This window comes from Rattus norvegicus, chromosome 1 (assembly GCF_036323735.1).
Source record: "Rattus norvegicus strain BN/NHsdMcwi chromosome 1, GRCr8, whole genome shotgun sequence".
Taxonomy (NCBI): Eukaryota; Metazoa; Chordata; class Mammalia; order Rodentia; family Muridae; genus Rattus; species Rattus norvegicus.
The window spans coordinates 103,670,030-103,682,706 of NC_086019.1; the positions used below are offsets into that span (position 1 = coordinate 103,670,030).

General features: G+C 47.7%; 1 pseudogene; it reads left to right on the forward strand.

The window, feature by feature from the left end:
- The first annotated feature begins 378 nt into the window (after nt 1-378).
- Nucleotides 379-12,283, forward strand: Klk15-ps1 (kallikrein-related peptidase 15, pseudogene 1; annotated as a pseudogene).
- Nucleotides 12,284-12,677: the final 394 nt, after the last annotated feature.

Here is a 12,677-nt window from a genome sequence, read left to right on the forward strand (position 1 = left end):
GACCACACCACTGTAAGTAGAATGAGGCTGAGGAGTGACGCAGTTTAGTGAACTGCAGTTCTCCTAAGGAGAATGGAATTGTGGCATCAACATCCGGAAGGCTGGCAGGATATGAGGACTTTGTGAGATACTGCTGGTGGGGCCACTGATGGAGAAAGAAGCTAGGTTGAGGGCCTACCTCAGGGTGGCCTTCCTCTGAGGCCTCTGAGGCCTCCTCGTGACAGACTTTGAGACAGAAGCTGTTGTGGAGGACACTGGGTGCGACTGGGTCCCTCCCTCACAGTCAGCAACCTATGGAACCCAGTGCATGGGCTTCGGGACTGTATTACTGGTCAGGAGGACAGGGTCTGAGTCACAGCTATGGCCCTGGGATAGGAGATGGTGCCTGAGCTACTCCAGGAGCTGAAGTCCAGTGAGATCATACCCTACAAGGAGGCTGAGAAACAACATGGATGCTCCACTCCCCCATCCAACTGGGCCTGTGAGTCACACCAACAAAACCAAGTCCTCCAGGAAAAGCTGCCTGCCCTAGAGGCTTTGGGAATAGGGTGAAGCCTGCCTAAAGTGTAGACCAGGACATAGTCCATGCTCCCCCTTGAGTGCCTCACTCTGCAATAAACTCCCATCTTCTACACAAAGCTCTCTGCACCTCAGGTGAATTCTTTTTGATGGAGATCACAGGGCATGGGGAGCCAGGGACAATCCAGGAAAAGGTCTTGGTGAGTGTACCATAAGCATGTGAAGGGTCATTTGGTGGATTCCACTTTGGGTTAGAAATGTCCTAATAAGGGGCTCAAGAGATGGCTTAGCCGTTAAGACCACTGGCTGCTCTTCCAGAGGACCTAGGTTCAATTCCCAGCACCTACAGGGGGCTCACAACTGCCTCTAACTCCACTTCCAGGGCATTTGAAACACATACAGGAAAGACACCAATACACCTAAAATAATAATAAATAAATCATTTTTAAAAATCTTTTTAGAAAGAATGCCTAATCTCCTCCTTCCTCTCTCTCTCTGACTCTCTTCTTTCTCCTCTTTCTCCTCTCTCTCTCTCTCTCTCTCTCTCTCTCTCTCTCTCTCTCTTCCTCTCTTCCTCTCCTGGCTTGACACGATAAAAAAAAGAAAGAATGCCTAATATATATATATATATATATATATATATATATATATATATATATATGGAGATAAGGGAAGATATCAATAATATCTAACATGTAAGCATTAAGCAAGGCCGGAAAAACAACTGTGGAGGAAGATTTGAATAAAATTAAAAATGAAAATTGTGAAGATTAGAGGATCTAGGCAAGGTCAGTGACTCGGTCAATAAGGTGATCCCTGTGCAAGTGCAAGGACCTGAGTAGGCATCCCCAGCATGCACATAAAAGCCAGGAATGACAACGTTTGTCTCCTGGAGAGGGGAGACAGATTCCTGCTTGTTAGCCAAGCAGTCTAGCTGAATCAGTGAGAGACTTTGCACCCCCCCAAAAAAAACATAGAAAAATAAGAGGGGGAATAAAGAGGGGAAGGAGGAGGAGAAGAAAGCAGAGAGAAATGAGGAGAGAAAGGAGGAAGGAGAGAAGAAGGGAGAGGAGGAAGGACAGCAGGAAGGAGAGAAGGGGGGAGAGGGGGAAAGAAATGAGGAGGGAGAGGCAAAAAAGAGGGGGAAAAGAAAAGGAGAAATACCATGTAATTGGTTATTTGCAATGGACTAGGTAGGATGTCAACTGTCTAATTTTAGATCAGAAGGCTCCCTAGGGAGCTCCATGTGTGAGCTGGCCCCATCCCTGGAAAATACTTGACTACACTGACCAGGCACAGGCTGTCAGCATCCATTACAGTCTACACTCCACAGACACACATTTTCATGAAAATCCTGTGACAAGGGCCATACCTGCAAACAGGAATCTTCCAGAATGTTCATCCCAGGAGAACAGCACAGGCAGTGGCGTGGTCTTCACAGCAATGAGGACAGTGTGCAGTGACCCAGGACTGTGAACCATCAAGACAGAGCAGCAGAAACATGGGGAGTCCGGGGTAAAGGGGGTAAGAGGAGCTGTGAGGCCATACAGGGTGTCCAGAGACACAGGGAGACAGGAAGGCCCTCTCCAATGAAGATGAACATCATGGTGTCTGGGGTAGGGCTCTGTGCTGGACCTACCAGGATCCCACTGAACACAGTTTAACCTTCTCTCCGATCCTCTCTGCCAGGCCCCTTGCCTCCATCACTGTCTGCCACAGTCTCTAAGGTTCAGTCCTGTGAGTGAGAGTCTCAGCCTCCACCTGACTCTTGTCTTACATCTTCTCCAGCTCTCACCTTCTAAGGACACTGAGGGTTCCTGGAATCTGATCTAGCAGGTTGGTGTATGAATATTGGGTCTCTACAGTCTGGGTCTGCAGTTCTGAATCTCTACAGTGGAGGGTTTTGGGGTGGATGACTGGATGACCCTGTACTCTCTTTGTTTAGCTCTGTGAATATGTCTCAGTATACACACACACACACACACACACACACACACACACACACACACACACACACGGTGACTAATCCTATGAATCTTAAATATACCATGTTCCCTTGAGGAAAAAATCACTTTCACAGAGGAGGTCCTGTATTTCGGGCATTATCATTCACACGCAAACACAGAACTTCCATGTACCCTTAAAAACAATGGATGTCTCACAGATTAAGTAGAACAAAGACTAATTCTGTCTCTCACTCACAAAGCTCTTGGGGCCCACAAAGCCCTTTCGTGGAGATTTGGAATTGCAGACTCAGCCCCAGAGATCCAACATCTAAGGACACATTAGATCAGATTCCAACCAACTCTGAGGCACAGAGTTGTGGCCTCAGTATATGTCAGCATTTTCCCCTCCTTCGAGGGCAAACTTTTTGGGACTCCCTCCTTGCACATCCAGACTCTATGTGCAAATATTTGCTCATGGGACATGAGACATCCAGATTTACACTGGAGGCTGAATTAGATCTAATTTTACATCCAAAGATGTCTCAATGTTGCATATTAGTATATGCATACGAACATGCGTGTTGTGGTTATTGAAGCTACACTGTGAGCACAGCTGTCATCCACAGTGGTACGCTAGCTGTGCCCATGGCTCCGCAGCTGCTATGCTCACAGCCATGCTGTCCTGGTTAGAGTTATTATGGCTGTGATGTAAGACCACCACCAAACCTCTCAGATGACTCTAGCTTGTGTCAAGTTAAACTAGCCAGCATGGAGAGGAGGGGACAGAAGCCATCAATGCCTGTAGGACAGACCATGGAGAGGGGAAATGCTGAGGACGACTCTGCTCTCATGGATGGTGACACCCTTCTGAGGGCTGTAGCCACTGGGTCTCATGCCCAGCCTAGAAGGTGACTCGTGGACCTTGGCAGATTGAATCCCACACTCATCTCAAACATGTCCCCCTACTGAATGCTCTCTGGGGACAGCTGTCACAGCCTACGGGGTGCCCTGCAGTGTTTCACCCCCTTGTCAGACCCTTCTGGGTCCCTTGCAGGGTTTGACCCCTGCTGAGCCCTGATGATGCATGTTGAAGCCTTTTGTTCCTAACAAAGGAACAGCCTGGCCTGGTATCCACACATCTGGGCAATGGTCAATTGGTTCATGCCTTTTGTCTTCCCAGTCTTTTGTTTTTGGGATCTAGGCTGGTCTTCCTAGATTTCTCCCCAGTAAATTTGGGGCACGTATTCATTCTTTTGTTACAGAAGTCTTGAGCCTGGGTTTCCCATTGTGCTTCCCGGGTTTTTCCACCTGGTCAACTTGGGGTATATATTTAGTAAATAAAGCTACAGAAGGACATTCTTTCTTAACAGGAATAACCTGCATGTGTGTGTTTTTTAATCCCGCAGGCTTATGCCCAGTACTCAGTGCCCTGTCGGTGTGGGCATCAACAGATTGCAGTTCCTTTAATAGAAAGCAGGCTCCACAACTTGGCTTAAGGCACTCAGAGCAGAAAGTCCTCACTGCCTGGGAAACGTTGGGGAAGACAAGAGTACACGGTCCTAGATCCTGGGGCAGACAGGCGCCTGTACTCAGCCTACACTTTCAAATGCTCTTCATATTTTTGTGCAAGACTATCCTTCCTAAAGCAACCCTGGAGTGCAGACTCCAGAGGTTCTGCTTTAGTTCAGACCCCAGCCCTCAATCACTCAGACCCAAAGCTCTAGGACCAGGATCCCCCTTTCTTAATCCCAGGGGTCCACACACAAGCCCTCATCCCTTAGACCCAGGGACCCAGACCCAAGCTCTCCTACCGAGAACCACGGGGCCAGAGTTCAGCCTTTTCCCTCAAACACAGGACAATTTCCCACACTTGTTCCTCTGACACAAGGATCAAGACAGCTCCCTCTTCCCTCAGATAGAGAAAAAGACTTCCTGGTGCCACCTAGTGGCTAATTCCTCTAAGTGCAAAACCGACTTTTATTCACTTTGCACAGCACAACAGAACCCCTGTTCCTGGCTCTGTGGTGCTGCTTCACACTGGGGCCTCCCACACTCACTCACCTCTCCCATCCCTCCAGTCCCTCAACTGTAAACAGGGTTGTGGTCGAGGGGCTTTAGGGATACAGAACAGGATGTCATGTCTGTCAGATTAAAAAGAAACAGCCAGGGATGGTGGTGAGCATCTTTAATCCCAGCACTTGGGAGGCAGGGAGAGGCAGGGAGATTTCTGAGTTGGGGTCAGCCTGGTCTACAGACTGAGTTCCAGGACAGCCAGTGCTACACAGAAAATCCTTGGGCGGAAAAACAAAAAGAAAGTATGACTCAAAAACAAAGTATCTTCTTCCATTGACTTTATTTATTCCCATGAGTTCTGTGCCCAGATACTGTAACTCAGCACTGACTTCCAGGCAGCAGGAACCCCAGCCACCAATGTTGCTGTAGAGGGGACTTACCATTCCTGCCTCTTAAATGAGGAAAACACGGCACAGAAAGACTGAGTGATATGCTCAAAGGCACGAAGTATTATGTGTCTGAACAGGATTTAAACTCAGTCCACCTTGCTCCAGAGCAAATGTCGTAACCATGTATCTTAATTGGTTTTTACCCATTAGCCTGATTTTATGATTTGCACACATACTTCACAGGCATTACCTCACTGTACCACAGCATGGTCTGTACCTTCCCATCAGCCCAGCCTAAGAATCTCACAGTCAACCAAGACTGCTTCACACCCAAGGAGCAACCCTGTGAAAGACTCCCGGAGCAGGGAGACCCTCACTCAAATCTCGGGATGACACAACCCCACACCCCCAAGAACTCATGAGAGACCGTCCTTTTGTAATCCCATGAGGTTTATTGATAGGAACCAGTGCACTAGGGTCGAGACTCATATCCCATGCAGAGGTAGAGGAGTTCGACCCTGAGTAGCTGGGGGAAGGGGTATTTAAAGGAAGAAGCCACAACCCAAGCGGGTAGGGATAGCATCATTGGAAAATGTCAAGAATACGTGAAAAATCACAAGGAGATGCTTCATGTTTCTCAAGATTGTTTTCAAGATTGCAATCTAACTTTATGATCAGCTAGTTCCTGGGAGAGAGTTGCTGAACCGGCTGGTGTAATCATCAGTTCTATATCAGTCAAGTTCCTGGAACAGAGTCACTGAACTGGCTAACCTACATTTTTGCCTCTACTCTGTTGGCCCAAGAGGATAACTGCAACCAGCTTGGTGCAGGCAAGAGGACATGCAGATGATATCAATGCTAATGGGTGGGGAAGGCACACTCCCAAAGCCCAAACCCTGGACAATACTTGGCAGGGTGTGAGAGCTCCTAGGTTGTCACTTTGTGTGTCTTAGAGGCAGTATGTGCCTGGGCAGCATATAATAATATGTCCTACTGGAAAACTTAGTTCAAACTCCTCCCCAAGATCCATCAGGAGCCCTCAGTATGCCCCAGTTATAATAAATTCTCCTGGCACTATCGTGTTCCAAAGAGGTGGCTGGAAGCTGGGAATGTGAACTCTAGACTCTCCTCACCATGGCCTTCTACATAGCTTTTGCCCCTATCTGAGCTTAATTTTCTCTCTATTAAGGAAGCCCAAGCACCATCTCCCAAGAGGACACAGTGATCGTGTAAGGGAGAGGATTTGGGAAAAACCCAGTGGATACAGCACTTACTGTGTAAGCATGAGTGTCTGAGTTTAGATCCCCAGTACCCACATGGAAAGCCCTGCTGCATGCTGGTAAAACTCCAGAGAAGGGAGGTGGAGACAGGGGAACCCTGGGGCTTGCTGGCCACCCAGTCCAGCCAGTCTCTAAGCTCAATGTTTAGTGAGAAAACCTTTCCCCCAAAATAAGTTCAGAACATGTGAGATGACACAGATGATACCTGCTATCAGGCCTGAATAATGGAGTTTGGGACTCACATTGTGGAAGGATGACTATTGCCTTCATTTACTAAGGAGCTGGTTGGAATCAGGGATGGCACATAAACCAAGGTCACCCTGGGTGACAGTCCAACCACAGACCAAACTCTATCACACTTCTTGTGGAAATTTTCAATGTAACCTAATGCTTTCTGCCCTGCAGAAATCTGTAAGCAGTGTCCATTAACGATCCTCCTATTCCCCACATGACCTCTGCATAGGCTTCTCAGCCTTCCCCCATGGTGGCCAAGCCTCCCCTTGGGCTCTCCTTGGGCTCTGCCTCAGCTGTCTGCTGCACCCAGCCAGAGCCTCCACCCTCCTCCAGCTGGGACCGGCTAGGTGCAGCTCAATGCCCAACTGTTCAGCCAGTTCCCTCCTCCACAGGGCAACCTCACCCTTCTTCTGTTAAGCCCCTCAACTGCCACATCAGCACTCCCACAGCCTCTCAGGTCCTTGCCTGTAATCCTGACCTTGGAAGGTAGAGGGCACAGTGTAGACAGATGGCTTGGTTGTAATAGTCCAGGACAGGTGTAGGTGTCTGTCATGATCTTGACCTTGGAAGAGTGGGGCAAGAACATTGCTGTAGTGTCCTGATTATATTAGTCTCTATGTGTGTCTGTCTCTGTCTCTATCTGTGTGTTTGTCTGTCTCTGTCTCTCTGCCTCTCTCTGTCTCTTTCTGTCTCTCTTTAGCTCTCTCTCTCTTCTTCTTCTCATTCTGTCTCTCTGTCTCTCTCTGTCTCTGTTTCTGTCTTTCTCTCTCTGTGTGTGTGTGTGTGTGTGTGTGTGTGTGTGTGTGTGTGTGTGTGTGTTCCTGTTAGGAGGCAAGAACAAGGTCCCCCCACCCCTTGTGAACTTCAAAGAGTGTCCTTAAACATTAGTTGTCCTGTTGCCCTGTCTGTGCTCTCCTGCTAGTTTTCTTGACCTTAACATCGCAGCTCTGTATCTGGTGGTATCTGTATGTGGTCTGGGTTGGTGGAGGAATGGGGATATCTGAGTACTCACTCTACATGTGAGTGTATGAGTCCCTGAGTTCTTCAAAATGGCTTGTGTTTAAAATACATTTTTTCTTTGTGTGCAAATGTCTATACATCCAGTATGTGCACATAAATGTCAGGAACTGCCTGCCTTGCATCATTTTATTATTTTATCTGAAGGAATGTTTTGTCTGTATTCATATATGTGCACAGTGTGTGTGCCTGGTGCCCTCATTGGTCAGAAAAGGCCATCAGATCCCCTGGAACAGGGATTACAGAGAGTCATGGGCAACATGTGGTTTCTGGAAATTGACACTGGATCCTCTGTGAGAGCAGCCTGTGCTCTTAACCAGTGAGCCATTTCTCCAGCACCACCTTTGTTTTTTAATGCAGAGTTTGTAAGAGGTGCATTGCTCACTGGTTAGCCCAGGTGAGCTCCAGGGATCTGATTGCCTTCAGGCACTGTAGCTTATGGAGTTATAAGCATGCACCACCAAGCCAGACTTTTTACTGGATTCCTTGTGCTTGCAAGGCAAGGACATTCCCAGTTACTATTTCATGTCCCCAGCCTTTAAATTGTGGATTTGATGTTGTAACTAGATCTGCACATATGTCTGTCATACTTCAGCCATACCTACCATCACCAACCTGAAAATCCTCATGGACACCTCCATAAATAAACGGGTGTCCTTTGTTTAAAGTAGCAAGTATAATCCCAGAACCTAAGGAACCAAATAGAGAAGACTCATTGGTTCAGACTGCCCCAGTTACAAGTTTTAAGCCAGGCTGTGCAACAGTGTGAGACCTTGCCTCAAAACACTGAATGAATAAATCAATTCATAGTGTTTCAAGGACTTAGAATGCTTCAGGCACAAATCACCACACACAGACACCCATAGGCCCCTTCTGAGTTTCATGACCGTACCCACTTTTTAGTATTGAGAAAAACAAACCCCAAGAGTCCAAAGTCCGGCTGGGGAGACAGGTCAGTCAGTGAGAGTCCAGTCAGTGAGCTGCTTACTGTACAGGTTTGCAGATCTGTGTTTGACCCTCGGAACCTGTCATAAGCCATAATGCAGCCCTGGGTAGTAGGCATAGACCCAGTGGGTTCCCGAGGGTCACTGGACAGCCAGCCTAACACAGTCAATGAGCACAGGTTCAGTGAGAGTAATCTATCCCAGTACTCGAGGTACATCTGCCTGAAGAATGACACTGAGGTTGTCCTCTGACCTCATAGGCACATGTGTACTCCCATGGACATGCGCACATGCAAACATAGGAGTCAAGTCCTCACTGCAAGTACAGGAAGCAACTGTCAAAACCAGAATATAGAACTTCAAGACAAGTGGAAGTATGTTTGTGTATGCATGTGTGTGTGTGTTTGCCTGTGTGTGTGTGTATGTGTGTGTGTATGTGTGTGTCTGAGTGTGTGTGTGTGTGTGTGTGCGTGTGATACGCATGTATACTCATAGGTGCAGTGTGTGTGGAGGCCAGAGCCTCTGTCACTTCTTATTTATTTCTCTTTGTTTTAAGAATTTATTTCCTTTTTAATCACACGTGTTCATAGGAATGCAGGCATTCAAAAATGTGCATGCACATGTGCACATGTGTGTTTGTAGGTGTTCCTGTATACCAAAAGAAAGTGTCAAATCCCCTAAAACTAGAGTTACAAGTTGTGAACCATCATTTTGGTGCTAGGAACTTTAATCAGGCCTTCAGCAAAGTAATCTGGGTTCTTAACCCAAGAGCCATCTCTTTAGCCCTCCATTTTTTTCTTTTCCTTTCTTTTGTTTGAGACAGGGTTTCTCACAGACCTTTACACTAGTTGGTCAGCCAGCCCTGGGATCCAACTGTCTCCCTCCCCCAGGCTCCAGCAGTAGGGTTGCAGGCTTGTGCTGCAACACCTGACTGTTCATGTGGGTGCTGGGGATCCAAACTGGGTCTTCAGGCAGCAAGTGCCTTACCCAGGAGCCATCCCCAAACCTAGCAGGGATTTTTCTTTTTTTTTATTTTTTTGGCTAGGAGGAGCAATGACACACCCAGCAATTTCTTAATAAACAAATGACTTGGGTGAAGCCTGTGAGGATAGGGTGAGGAGGAGGCAGGAATCCTGAAAAGCCAGAGATGGGGAGAGATCTTCTACCTGTATCTCTCCACAGCACAGGATGGTGACAAGGTGTTAGAAGAGGAGTGTGTGCTTCATTCACAGCCATGGCAAGTGGCCCTCTTGTGGCTGCTTCAATTGTGGTGCATTCCTCATCTCCCCACACTGGGTGTTGACTGCTGCCCACTGCCAAACTCGGTATAAAGGAAGGGTATGGGGGCCGGGGTGTGTGACGACAACTGGAAACTTCTAGGTTTGTGATCATAGACTGTGGCTTTGGTGGGGAAGTAACCCAAGTTCTTGGTTTCTGAAAGATGGGTAGGCTGGAGGTGAAGGCCCTGGGTGGGGAGGGAGTGGATTCAACTGCTGTGCATTCCTAAAGGAGAAAGAGAAGATGGTAAATGCCCCATCTTTTGGACCCCTGATGCAGAAGGGGTCAGGGCAGTGAGCATTTTCTATTCTGAAGGAAGGAAAGGGGCCCAACCTGGAGCCTAAATTCTACTTGTTTACCTCATTTGGGACTCCTGGTTTTCTTTTTTTCATTGTTTTGATTTTGTTTATTTGTTTCTTTGTTTGCTCTTGAGACAGAGTCTCACTGTGAAACCCAGTTTTCTCTAGAACTCACTGTGTAGACCAGGCTTAGAAAAATCCACCTGCCTCTGACTCCCAAGTGTTGGGGTTAAAAGCATGAAACATCACACCCAGAAACTCCTGGTCTCTGAAGGGGTCCCGGTTGTAGCCACTGGCTTCAAGGACTTGAGAAAACAAAAAAGTTCTCAGAAAATCCCAGATCATCCACTCTGACCACTTTGTCTACTCTTACTCTCTCACACAGCTTCATGAGAGTGCACCTGGGAGAGCACGACCTTCGAAAGTTCGATGCCCCAGAACAACTGTGCTCTGTCTCTCGCATCATCCCACATCCAAGCTACAAGGCTCGCACCCACTGGCATGGCATCATGCTGTTGGGACTTTTCCAGCCTGCCAGTCTAACACCCAAGCTGTGCCCAGTGGCTCTGTCCACATGTTGCTCCCTCATAGGTGAGGACTGTGTGGTGTCAGGTGGTGGGGCCTGTTATCATACAACAAACCTGGAGCCACAGGGAGTCACAGGTCACAAGGTCAGTGGATGGATGGGGCTGGGTGTAGGAATTCCAGCAATGCTGTCCTCTGGGGTTCTTGAATGGAGGGGACAAGGAGCAAAGGGATTGAATATACTCTAAGCCATCTGTTCTCTTCAGTGAGACTCCCTGATACATTGCATTGTGCCAACATCAGCATTATCTCTGAGGCATCTTGCAATGAGTACTACCCCGGTTGGTTGCCTGTTGCCCACCATTTTCTGTGACTGTGTTGAGGGCGGTGGCACAGACTCCTGGGTAAAGGAGGGAATGGGATGTATCCTAGCTTAATTTGCTGTTGCTGTGATAAAATACTCTGACCAAAAGCATCTTGGGTAGGAAGGAAATCATTTAGCTTACACCTTATTCTTTGCCATTGAGGGAAGTCAGGGCAGGAAATCAAGGGTGAACCACAGCAGAAACCATCGCTGGCTTGCTCACTGACTCCTGTTCAGCTAGACCCCCCTCTCATGTATGAGTATTTCCCCTGCATGTATGTATGTCTGTGCATCACAAGTCTGTAGTGCACAGGAAGGTCAGAAGATGGCCTTGAGATTGAAATTACAGATAGTTCTGAACTGCCTTGTGGGTGCTGGGAATCAAACCTGAGTCCTATGCAAGAGTAGCCAGTGCTCTTAATCAGTGAGACATCTCTCAATTTCTTACACAGCCAAGTCCCATTTGCCTAGGGATGGTGCCCACAGTGGGTTGGAAACTATTGGACCAGCGATCAAGACAACTTCCCACAGACACGCTCTGGGCAACCTCTCAATTGAGACGCCTCAGATGATCCTGGTCTGTGTCAAGTTGGAAACTGAATTCAGACAGAATAGGACAAGGAGGGTTCCTTGAATTTTCTTCGCTTTGGAGCAGAGACAATTCTGTGTTTGAGTGTGGATGAAGTTCCAGGATCAGTTAGAATCATGGTGAGGTTGAAAGAGGGATAGAGATGGGGGCATGGAACAGATTATATGGTCTGGGAAGGCATGGAGGGAGTTTGTTTTGACTCAGGATGGGGAGGATATTTTGGTTGGCATTGGATGGTGTGGGTTTGTGACAGGGGTAAAAAATAAGCAAAGACCAGAGTTGGTTTGTGTTTAAAGAGCACAGCTTTAGTTTGGCTTTAGATGAGGATGATATTTAGATTTCAGAGGGCATCTGACTTGAACTGAGGGGGGCTGGGTACTGAACATGGGGGACTGAGTTCTCTTGGGTTGTGTTGAATCAGGTTTGGGTTAGTGTTTGAGTTTCCTGGGCTGGGTTGTTTCAAGATTTCATTGATGAAAAGTAGTGGTTGGTTAGAGTAAGGGCGACAGTGTGTTGGGGTGTAACTCGGTTGGTTGGTAGTGTGACCTGACTTCCATCTCCAACACCAGGAAGAACAGGCAGGGCGGTGCACACCTGTCACCCAGAACTTGGAAGGTTGAGACAGGAGGAGTTGGTGTGCATCCTCTCACTCCCTAGAATAAAATATTGAGGAAAACCCATACCCTGTGTCCACAGGGTGACTCTAGAGGACCCTTGGTATCCTGGGGTGATGTCCCCTGAGATACTACCACCAAGCCTAGAGCCTACACAAAGGTCTGCAGCTACGTGGGAATGGATTCTGAAAAATATGAGAAGGAACTGCCTCATTGGCCCACCACCTATGTGGCCCACCACCTATGTCCCTCAAGGACAACCTGGGTTCTGACTAAGAATCCCCCATTGCTGGCCAGCAGCCGCATTCTTTCCTGAGAAAGCTGAGCTCCTCTGCATATCAACATACACTGTTAGCCAGGGCCTCTCCCCTTCTGCTGTCACCTGTTTCACATGAAGAAAACAGTGTTGGTAGGGTGGTGGGGTTGGTCTTTGATCCTAGCACTCAAGAATCAAAGGCATGTAGATCTCTGACTTTGAGGCCAGCCTGGACTGCAAAGTGTGTTCCAGGATAGCCAGGGCTACACAGAGAAACCTTCTGTTAAAAAAAGAAAAAAGAAAATAGTGTCAATGCAACCTTCTCAATAAGGGTGTGACTTCTATGTTTAGGATATTTTTATGTTAAATAATATTGGGGAGTTTCTACCTCACCTTAGATCATTTAGTCC